Source organism: Camelus ferus, chromosome 12 (genome assembly GCF_009834535.1).
Source record: "Camelus ferus isolate YT-003-E chromosome 12, BCGSAC_Cfer_1.0, whole genome shotgun sequence".
In the NCBI taxonomy this organism is placed as follows: Eukaryota; Metazoa; Chordata; class Mammalia; order Artiodactyla; family Camelidae; genus Camelus; species Camelus ferus.
Genome location: NC_045707.1, coordinates 50950653 through 50963120, shown reverse-complemented (window position 1 = coordinate 50963120; position 12468 = coordinate 50950653).

The following is a 12468-nucleotide window of genomic DNA, read 5'->3' as shown; positions in this document are numbered from 1 at the left end:
TAGTTCCTTGTGCTATACAGTATAAACTTGTTTATCTATTTTATATATAGTAGTTGATAACTGCAAATCTCGAACTCCCAATTTATCCCTTTCCATCCCCTTGCCCCCCGGTAACCATAAGTTTGTTTTCTATGTCTGTGAGTCTGTTTCTGTTTTGTAAATAAGTTCATTTGTCTTTGTTTTTAAATTCCACATATAAGTGATTATCATATGGTATTTTTCTTTCTCTTTCTGGCTTACTTCACTTAGAATGACAATCTCCAGGTCCATCCATGTTGCTGCAAATGGCATTATTTTATTATTTTTTATAGGCCGAGTAGTATTCCATTGTATAAATATACCACAACTTATTTATCCAGTAATCTGTCAATGGGCATTTGGATTTTTTCATGTCTTGACTATTGTAAATACTGCTGCTGTGAACATTGGGGTGCATGTATCTTTTCTAATTAGAGTTCCGTCTGGATATATGCCCAGGAGTGGGATTGCTGGATCATATGGTAACTCTATTTTTAGCTTTTTAAGGAACCTCCATACTGTTCTCCATAACGACTGCACCAAATTACATTTTGACCAAAAGGGTTCCCTTTTCTCCACACCCTCTCCAGCATTTATTGTTTGTGGACTTCTTAATGATGGCCATTCTGACTGGTGTGAGGTCACACATCATTGTAGTTTTGATTCGCATTTCTCTAATGACTAGCAATATTGAGCATCTTTTCATGTACCTATTAGCCATCTGTATGTCTTCATTGGAGAAATGTCTGTTTAGGACTCCTGCCCATTTTTTTTTTTTGATTGGGTTGGTTCTAAAATAGATGAATTTTCTCCACACCACACTTTTCATGTAGCACATTATCTTAGTGGGAAAATAATATTGACATACGGTATGCCTAACTCAGACTGCAGCAAGAAAATTTAGGGCTCTCTAACTATGGTCAGATTCCTCTCAGCTGATTTAGAATGTCTGTAGGGAGGCTTGCATTAGCTCAGGGACATGGTCTTCTGGGCCATCATAAGGATGCCACCCTATCTTCCTCCTTCCCTTCTGCTCCTAGTCTGTGCTATCACTACTGCCCACCTCCCACTGGTCCCCTTCTCTACCCCTACTCAGGTGGCCCTCTCTCAACTGTTTCCTGTTTTCATTATCTTGAGGAGATTTTAGTGAGAAATGATTTTATTTTGTATGAGAGCTTCCCATCCCGAGAGCTTTATAGGAAAAGATGGGAAGATCAAGGCCAGACAATAAAGTAAGCAGACATAGTCATCTTGCTGTAGAAAAATATTTATATGCCACCCAAATTCATATATTGAAATATAAAGCCTAATGTGGTGGTATTAGGAGGTGGGGCCTTGGGGAGGTACTTAGGTCATGAGGGTAGAGCCTTCATAAATGGGATTAGTGCTCTAATAAAAGAGACCCCAGAGAGATCCCTTGCTCCTTCTGCTGTGGGAGGTTCTAGCGAGAAGATGCCATCTATGAACCAGGAAGTGGGCTCTTACCAGACCCTGGACCTACTGGAGCGTCCCAGCCTCTAGAACTGTAAGAAATATATTTCTGTTGTTTATAAGCCACCCAGTCTGTAATATTTCTGTTACAGCAGCCAGAACAGACTAAAACCATCTATTCTCAAAATACTTCCTTCTCTCTCACACAAATCATTTATTTTGAACCAGCGTCTTCTCAGCTCTCTTGCCTCAAATGAACTCTGCCTTTCCCTCCATGATCTTTACTCACACACACAAACTTCTGCCAGACCTGCTTCACTGACTTTGTAGACTTTGCGAGATCATATGACTTTTGAGAACTTGAAATGCTGCTGGTCCAAATTGAGATGTGCTGGAATTATGAAATCTACATAGGATTTTGAGGATTTATTATTTTTTAAGTAAAATTTTTAATTATTTTATATTGAGTGCATGATGAAATTATAATATTTTGTGTACATTTTTAATTAAATACAATATTAAAATTGTACTTCCTTCTCTTTTTTTTTAAAATGTGCTATGAGGAAGTTTAAAATGACCTACTTGGCTCACATTTCTATTGGGTAATTAATTCTATGGTATCATTATACCCTCATATAGTTGGGATTAGAGAATGTATCTACTAGGAGAAAGCATTCAGCCTCCTCTATTTATCCATCCATTCATCTCTCCATCCTTCCAACCATCTACCTATTCATTCACTTAACATATACTCTCTAGGTTTTATAGATATAGTCATGTGAAAATAAACATCATCATTCTCTTCATGGATCATACAGTTTAGTGAAGGAAAATTCATTAAATAGTCCACCAGTAAACATATAATTAGAGCTTTTAAGGTGAAAATGTGTCTGGCTTATGAGAGTTGTACAGAAGAGATAGGCTTAGGCTGGGGGTTGGGAGTATAAAGAAAGTTCTCCCTAAGGGATTGGGCATTTGGGCTCATAGCTAAAGTATAAGTGGGGATGAATTAGACCAGAATGTGATGGGAAGAGAGGAAAGACCATCTCAAATGATCCTTTTCCGAACCTTGGAGCAAGATGACCCATGGCACCAAAACAGAGTGAGAAGCATTCCTCAGGATAAGACCAGAGATAGAGGTACAGGCCAAATCAGAAAATCTTAAGGAGACAAGTGGCTGAATAGGGGAGAATAACAGCAGTGACTCTTGCAAATGTTTATTGACACGTTAGAAGCCAGTGGGTGGCTGTTGTTAGGGTCAGGAGCCCTGTAAAGTTCATTTTGGGTTTTGTTATGTTGTTTGCTTTCAATCTTTTGGCACCATGTATAGATTTGGAAATGTGCTGTGAAATGTGATGGCATTGATGCCGGATCTGTATTTTTCTTTAGAGTTTAACTGTGGTACTCCTCCTGACAAGGTTATTCCAGTTTAGCCATGCCAAAATGAAGGCCATAAGGACACAGAAGGATACTCTTAGGGATTTATATGTAATCTGTCTACCTCCTGTCTTGAGAGCCAGATAAGAGTCCTACTGAAACAAACCAAGAAAGCATTCTTAAGGGGAAAGAAGGGAGCATTTTATGATTATGTCTTCCCATTAGAAGGTTTTTCTGAGCTCTTCTTTGCCCAGATCTTTGTGGATTGGGAATTTGTTTTAATACAGCAGATTTCTTTCTTTTCTTGATCATCACTAAATATTGGCACTGATTCTGAGCATGATTGTGGTAACACATGCGAAAGCATAATTTAGGTTGTAAAGTGCTGTGTAAAACTTATTATTTCTGTCCTTAATCAGTGAGGATTACAGCTTCCCACTCAAATGTGATCTGCATTATTTTATCCATAACCCTTTTTAATTCAAATGAATGAGGAAAGAAAAGAAAAAAACCTCACAGTGAAGCCACTTCCCATAGCTTTAAACTTTATCCACTTAAACTACAAGTTTTTCTGGGAAAAGATCTATAAATAACTGTGAAGCTGAGGAATGCTTGGGAAGTTAAAGTTACTACAGAATGCCCTACTTGTTTTTTTTTTTAATTTTCAAATAAACTTTTCTGTTTGTTTATTGGACAACACATGGTTAACTGGTTTGGGACATTACATAACACTGGGGAGACTGACCTATTTTTTTTTTTTTTTGACACTCAATGCAAATCATGTTCAAAATGTGCTTTAGCATATGTCATCTTGTGATTTATAATAAGAAATATATATTTGGTCCTCCTCCCATTGGCACAGAGCTAAAACCCTTGGGATTTCGTAAGTGATAAGAGATAAAGATGTCTTATGTTAAAGAGCTGACTTTTGGAGTGCACCTAGTGATGGGAGCTGGTTGCCAGGGGAACCAACCATGTGATTAGAGGTTTGGGACCTTTAATCCTACCCCAAGACCCTGGGGAGAGTAGGGGGGCTGGAGTTTGAATCAATCTCCAACAGTCAACGATTTAATCACGAGTATATTTAATGAACCAGTAATCAAGTAAGTAAAATGTTTCTCTGAGTTCTGTGGGTCATTTTAGCAAATTAATCAAACCCAAGGAGGAGTTTGTGGGAGCCCCTTATTTATAGCCAGTGGGTCAGAGGTGCAAGGTAACAACCTGGACTTAACACAGACATCTGAAGTCCAAGGAAGGGGTTATGGAAACCTCCAATCAGTAGCCAGTTAGTCAGAAGCGCAGGTGACAATAGATGTCTGAAGTGGAGGTGAGGGAGTGCAGTCTTGTGGGACTGAGTTCTCAACCTGTGGAATCTCACTCTATCTCCAGGTAGATAATATCAGAATTGAGTTGAATTCTCGAACATCCTGCTGGTGGAGGAAAATTGCTTATTGGTGTGGGAACCTTCTCCCCTGCAGCCACTCCCCACACACCTTGGAACTGGGTCCAAGAACCCCAAAGAGCATATCTCCAATAAAAAATACATGCACATGGGAAATGTCACCATGGCTTTTATTTATTTGAAAAACTATAAATATATTTACTTTTTTTATAAGACCTTCTAGAAAAACCTTTCAAAATAACAAAAAAATTTGGAGAAAAATCATGATTTTGCAAGTAGAATAAAAAATTTAAAGAGACTAGAGTATAAAAAAGACTATATAACCAAGGGACTGTTTATTAGAAAAAAAAATGATACTGATTGTGGATTTGGAATGAATTATCTGGTTTATGGATTTTCAATTTTTCATTTCCCTTCTCCTTTCATCTCTTATTCCCTGACATTAACAGTTTGTTATTTGTTGGTGATTTGATTTTTTTTTGCTTGCATTATTTGACTTTTTTCTGGGAGAAAAGCAGATGGAGTATCAAAACTAGTGAAAATCTGGACAAACCAGTCTCATTTAAAGAAACAGGGGTTAGGAAATCCTTAGGCTGTTCTCCATGAGGAGTTTAACTTGACTGGTTAGTAAGAAAGTCTTCTACTAGGTCATTTTTTATAACCTCCTCCTCATCACATTGGACATTTAAGAACCTGAGTAGTCAAATCTAAGAAGTCTATCAAAGTCTAAAATACTTAAAATTCCAACCTGTGTGGTAGATTTTCAGTTATCATGATGAAGATGTTGGGAGATAAGCTGAGTTTTCTTTCTGAGCATATCTCCTTCCTAGTGACTTGAGAAACCTGAGATAATCCCACTGAGACCAGGTACCTGCCTTTCTCTGCCAGACTATATGAGTTTTGCATTTAAGACTGTTGGATAAGCACCATTATGATTGCTAGAAGTAGATTTCATCAGAGTGCCTAATACATGCAATCCATGGGCTAAAATAAATGCAAATCCATGGGGGATTGCATTATCCTTCATTTCCTCTATTCTTTGCACTGGATCACAAGAAGGGAACTCTCAGGTTAGCAAATTTAGTTGCTGTGTACAGTTTGGCCTGTGCAGGCCTCTGACTCTTAAGGGAGAAGTCTTGACATTCTGTCTGTAATAGTTTTCTTTCCTGCAAGTCAGATCGATTCAACCTAATCAAATTTTATTGAATCTGCTTTATAGTCCAAGTACTGTGCTCAGTGCTAAAGATACAGTGGTAACTGTATTAGTCAGCATTCTCCAGAGAGGGAGAGAGGGGAGAAAAGGAGGGAAAGGGAGATTTTTAGAAATTGGCTCATGTAAATATGGTGGCTGCCAAGTCCAAACTCCACAGGGTAGGCCAGCAGGCTGGATACCCAGGGAAGAGATGCAGTTCCAGGATGAAGGCCATTTGCTGGCAGAATTCCCACTTCCTCCAGGAGGTCAATCTTTTTCTATTAAGACCTTCAACTGATTGGAAGAGGCCCACTCACATTATGGAAGTAATCTGTTTTACTCAAAGTCTGTTGATTTAACATCTAGAATAGTGTTAAAACAAATATCTGGGCACTGTGGCCTCACCAAGTTAACATATAAATTTACCATCATAGTAACCAAACATGTAGTAAGTAGTCAAGTTACTGGAGGTCTAGTGGGTGAGCAAAAGTTCAGTGTAAGAACGGTACAGTGTAATACATGTTGTGGGAGGAGCACAGGTTGCTAGGGGACTTTCAGGGGACAGAAAGGCTTCCTGAAAGAGGTGACATTTAAGTTGATCTGAACCTGCTTACATACAGACATTCCTGGGATTGGTAGAGGGTATGGAGAAATGAGAGCCAGGTAGAGTGCTTGCTTGGCAGAGGAATGTATGTCCAAGCCCCTGAGGTGAGAGAGAGCTTGGCTTATTCAGGGGAAGGCAAATGCTGTTGTTCATGATGGTTGGAGCTTAGAGTGTAAGGAATGTGCACGGTGGCTTGAGAGATGAACAGGGTCTGGTCATTAGAGTCCCTGAATGCCCAAGTGAGACATCTTTAGATCACCATTCCTTCTCCCTCCAGGGAGGCCTGATGCATTCTTTGCCCCGTCACTTCCACCATCTGGGCAGACAGTGAAGCTTCCTAGGTCCACTCCAATGGATGAGTCCTGCCAACTGCCAGCAGTCTCAACTCCAGGAAGACCAAAATCCAAACCTCAAGTCACCTGTTACCTCATCCCCCCTTTCTGCTAAAGGAACTCATCCAGCTGCAAACTAGCTAACAGAGCCACGTGTAATTCCTGATGATTTGTTATCTCCAAAAATCGTATCTATAAAGATTTGAAATATCCAGCTATGGACAAATGAACTGAACTGCTTATCAAAATGCTTTTTTACCTCTCATGATATTGTCCATTCTGGATGAGTATTTAAAAATTTACCACATGAATAAGTAGAAAGAAGATGAAAAGAGGGCCCCACACATTTAACCACTTACTGCCACACTGCTCTCTGCAAGGCTAGAGGCTGTGCTAAATGCTAGAGGATAAAAAGATAAAGTCCAGTTTCTTCCTGGAGACCTCTTAGGATCCTATACAACAATGTAGGCTAACGACAGGGGAAATTTGGGATTGGGAGGCAGGCTTCTGTCCTGAATATTTCTCCATTCTTCACTAGCCAGGTAACTTTGGGTAGAAAGTTAGGTTTCTTTGAGTCACCAAGTAATCACAACTCAGAACCTCATTACTTAGCTTTCTTTTCCTGTGAAATGAGGGTTATAATGATTTCCTTGCAGAGATTTTGCAGTTAGAAACAGTGTTTAACCCCTGTAGCCCCAGCAGAGTGCTCGGCACAAAGGAGCTCAGCCAGCGCTGCTGCTGTTGAGGCATGTTACCCCTGAATGCAGTGGAAAAGGGATTCCTAACAGTGAGGGACCCGGGATATTGCTTCTTTGTGCAGGACTTTGAAGGCTGCATAAGACATCAGCCGGTAAAGATGTAGGGCAGTGATCTCTCTTGGCTGAGCTACCTAATTAAACAAAAGACCAGGATCAGACAGCTCAAGACTTTTGACCAGGAGTAAATTCTCAAAATGCATAGCTCTCAGGGATAATGAAAATGTCCTTTAGAAGATGTTGCAACAAGGCGAGGAGGTGAGAGCCGAGGAGCACCCAACCCAGGACTTCAGCATGGGCATCCTTTCTGCTTAGACTTCTGGCCAGGCTCTTGTTGAAGTCTAGACATAAAGTCTGAGGGAGTGGTTTTCTGGGACATTCAGCAGTATATCTTTGGCATTTAATCTCATTTTCAAAATCAAAGTGGCAGTTTTCAAACGAAAGTCTGTCTCTTTTCTCTCATCACAGTGTTACTTTAAATGGAAAGCCTAATGGTCTACAAACTGAATTTTCTTCACTTTGTCACTTTATTAAAGCTTCCAGTGTCTTAAAAGAAAAAGGAAGAAGCCAGTTTGAGAAATCAATTTCACTGAAATGATCCAGCTGCAGATAGTACTTTAAAAAGTGACTCTTTGTTAACACTCATGTATTCTGATAGATTCTTTCAGGTGTTTTGGACTTTTATAGAGATGTAGCTTGAGGTTGTTCACAGTGCCTAAATGTTCATCATATTTGCCTAGCAGTTAGGTAGACGATGTATTACATAAGAGAAGGTCACATTATAGGAAAATCACCAGTAAAGATGTTGCTGAGTCAGTATTTTCATGAACTAGAATCCATTTTCTAAAACTCCATGATTTTGTTTTTGTTTTTTTCAACTTTCATTGCATGATTTTTTTTTTCAGACTTCTGAGAAAAACACTTGGAAGCTTTAACTAGCATATGATAGTTAAGCCTATTTGTAATATATGTGTTATGCCAAACATATGTTGTTCTCTAATTTATTGTTTCCCTGTCTTTTCTCTGTGCATGATTGGATTTTAATAGGACAAATGCAGTGGGAGGTTTTCTACCCTCAGAGATTTCCTGGCTCTAGTATTTGAGAGCATCTGAAGTTGTTTGTCTAATACTTCCTTTAAAATAGATATACAGCTCTCTCTGAAAGTGCCCTTGAGAAACTTGGAAAGGTTTTTATTGACAATAAATACTTGAAGACAGTAATTACCATAATAATGTTTACACTCAGCAATAATGCTTTAACTTCCTAAATAAACTCTTTTCGCCTTAAGAATTCTCTTATAATGTCTAATTTGCTTCTACTCTGAAAATAAAATCTTCCCTGTAGCTTAAAAACCTTCCAGAGCCAGAGAACATAGCCATTACTCTTAATCTGAAAAGGAAAATTTAACACATTATTTAATGATGCCCAAGAAAGTAACACTCAATTTGAATTGATTATCGTGGTAAATTACCCTTTACTCTCCAGCAGATAAACCCATCAAGTTACTTCTTAAATGCTGATTCCTAGAAAATCCTTTGGAATTTTGTTAATGACATTGACACCCATGGAAAAGAGAAGTATTTGTGATTTAAGTAAACCTTTGGGCCAAGGTCAGTAGAGATGATCCTCTTCTGTTTTATTCTTTAAAAATTTGGTTTAATTTGTCAGAATTTTATTACAATGAATTATAATAGACCCCCAAATTGCATTCTCTTTCCCTAGGAATTTGGATTATAGATAATTTACAAATGATTTGTTAATATTCCATGTATACTCCTTTTCTCCTCTATTCCCTCTTTCTAAGTGATCTTAGCAGTACTCATTGCTGTGAATATCACATTTATGTGAGGGCTCTCAGATTTAGACCTCCAGCAGGAAATCTTGTTTTGAGCTCTGGCTAGTATGTCTAAATGTCACCGTGATATTTGAACATTAAGTCTGATAAAGATGTCAGACTTAACATGTCCCAAACCAAATCTTCTTTTCCCCAACCTTGAGCACTCTTACTCCTATCCAAATCCAACTTTCCCAGTGAAGGGCACTGTCATTGGCCCAGTAAAAAAATACAGGCATCATCTTCCTCTCAATCGACTTGTTCAACTACAATATTAAAACCTTCCCCAACTCTGGGCAGTTTTATCTCCAAAGCATGTTTCTATCTTCCTAACTACTACCATAGTCCCATAGTGTTACGGAAACGACGGGCCAGCCAAGAAACAAGCACCACTCGGAGGGTTGGAGTACTCAGATGTAGTACGCCGGCGGGCTCAGAGGGGCTTCTGCTCTGAAGCTCTGAGCACCTTCAAGATGTGCACATGAGGTTTTATAGGGTAAAGTACAAGCTTGGGGTATTCGGCCAATAGGCATGGAACAGCTTTAGCAGCATTATCATCACAAAAGTGGAGGCGGGGAGACAGCAAACCAACATTCCAAAGCCAGATATGGATCTTTGAAAACCCAGCTGGCTAGCAAAAAAACATGAACAGCAAACCAACACTAATCAACCTAGATTTATAAGTTAGTCTAGCAGAACTCAGATCAGTATTCTGACACTTAGATTTGTGAGTTATCTTGTTAGCCCAGCCCAGCCTCTCCTTCACATTCCTAGACTTGTGAGTTATCTTGTTAGACCAGCCCGGTTTTTCCTTCACAGTAGCATTATTGCACCTTGATTAGACCATGACAGATACTGTTCAAATTTGCACTGCTAGAAGGTGGAGTTGCCTTCTTAATCTTCCTCATGTCCATTCTTTTCACTGTAACCAGAATGATTATTTTAAAACATTTTTCTAGCCACATCACCTCTCTCTACTTAAAATCTTTCAAAAGGATTTTAGAATAAAGACCAAAATACTTAGCATGATCTGCAAAGCCCTGTAAAATTCAGGCTCTGCCTGTTCCACACATCTCATGTCACTGTGCCCCTTGTTCACTAGTCTCTAGTCACACTGGCCTCTGTTAAGTTCCTCAGTGTGCCATGCTCTTTCCTGTCTCATGGCTCTTGCTTCTGCTTGCCCATCTCTCCCCCTCACACTACACACCACTGGTGCATCGCTTAAATACCCAGGGATGCCATCTCCTCTTCTTTCCCATGATCCCATCTTCTTTTCCTTCGAAGAACCATTACATCTACCTTTTGATTGTTACCTCTATCCTCCCACAAACTTTAAGCTCATGAAAGCAGGGGACATGAATGTTTTGTTTACCATTATATACATATATAGAGAGAGGCATATTATTTGCCATATATATAGGCAAATGTGTGTGTGTATTATATATACACACACCAAATAATATGCCTAATACGTAAGTACTTGGTAAGTATTTTGGAATGAATATCTAGACAAAAAAAAAAAAGGCAGGTAAAAACTTACTCCATGAAACCAAGTGTTTAAGAAATGTCACATTTCTTTTTTGTATATTGAAGTGTCTAGCTTTATTTAGGTTCTTATGGATTAATTTGGAAGAGGTAATATCATGTAAGAAAAATTAACAAATAGAAAGTCTTCATAAGAAATGAAAATTATCCTGGAAAGAATCTTAAGATATAAGGGTCTAACAGTTCACTTTAGTATTCTAAATCAGGGAAGAGCAGCTTTGGTGGCAGAATTTCAAAAGTAGGTGGAGGGAAGGGACCTCATCTTCCTCGTTCTGTTCTTTTTTTTAAAATGATAATTATGTAACATGATAGAGGTGCTAATTATTGGCCATCATGTTACAATATATAAATGTAAAAAGTTAATATGTTGTTCACCTTAAATTTACACAATGTTATATGTCAGAGATATTTTAATTAGAAAACAAGAAACGAAGGTTAGGGAAGTTAGGAAATTAAAACTCATATATTGTTGAAGGGAGGAGTCTCCCCTCTGTAGAGACACATGAGGATTTGTCTGAGGAGGATGTGGTACTCATTAAATAGGGGAAGGACCCTTACCTTCAGTCTTAACCTAATTACGGATGTCTTTACTGTCATGCCTGCACTGTCCCTGGAAGGGAGGCTGCTCTGCTGTTCTCAGGTCAAGCTTGACAAAGAAATGTTTGCTGAGACTGTGAGCCTGGGGTCTAGGGTTCAGTCTTTTCATGGATTCACAGTAATTTCCTTTTGAGAATTTGTCCTTTCGTAAGAACAGGACCTGGACCTCTCTCTTTCTCCTTACCATCATATTCTGAGCTCCACACTTTGCCTATAATTATAAATTTGAGTCCAACTCATCCAAAGCACAGTGTTTAACAATACCTGGAGGGGATTTCTTAGTTTTTTTATTTAACCAAAGCAACAAATTATTATTATAAATGATAGAACCAACTATATGGAATTGGAATTATTGACATTTTATTATACTGTTAATAGGAACATAAATGTTAGAGCCTACCACACATAATATATGATGGAGGTCTGATATAACCTTGTAATCCTATTCTACTGACAGATTTTGTGAAAACTCTTGCTTGCATAAAAGAGTTAATTCTCTCCCTCTTCTTCTTTTCCTCCCTCCCAGTTCTACAGACCTTCTTCTTCATGCCCCATGCCATTTTGTATATAAGTGTTATTTCTTTATTTCAAGATCATTAAAATGCATTGAGAAGTTTAAACAAAAGAACTATCAATTATTTCATTTTTCCTACAAAATACATTCTGTTTTAAAATACTTGAAAAATCCTGAAAGGTATCAAGGCATTAAATAAGCCTAAATTCAACAATAACCAAATGCCATCAAATCCTTATTGTAACTATTTAATGTACCCAGCTCTTCAAAATGTTTCATGTCAGTTATGCATTGGCCAGGAGTGGTCTTGTCTGAATATGTGCAGCTTTACTGCTCTCTGATGCTTGCTGAGTACCCTGTGACTCCTGCCCCTGTGTTCTAAAGGCCTGAGGTAATGTGTTGGACTCTATCTCAACTCCTTTTGGAAAAAAAAAAAAAAAAAGAGACCAACTTCCAGTTTGATTCTTACCAACAAAATGATTTTCTATTGGAGAACATTAAAGCTGCCTTTGTATTTCATGGTTGATATTATTAAACACTATCTCTGACTATAACAGCTGCAAGTCTTTTTAACCATTTTATTTCCATTCTCATGGAGACTGACACTTTAAGTATGGAATTAATAGTCATAATAAAGTAGAAGCAATTTGCATATCAGCATGCATAGTAAGTGGCTCAGCGCCATGGTTATATAACCAAGTGGTCCTGTTACTGCCATATGCTTCTGCCGCAAATGACCTGCACTGGGCATGCAGCATTAGTGAGAAACACATCTTTGTTGTTTAAGCTGCAGACGCTTGGGGGATTTTTATTACTGCATTGTAACCTAGATTATCTTAATTGATACAACTACCCTGCCATTGAAA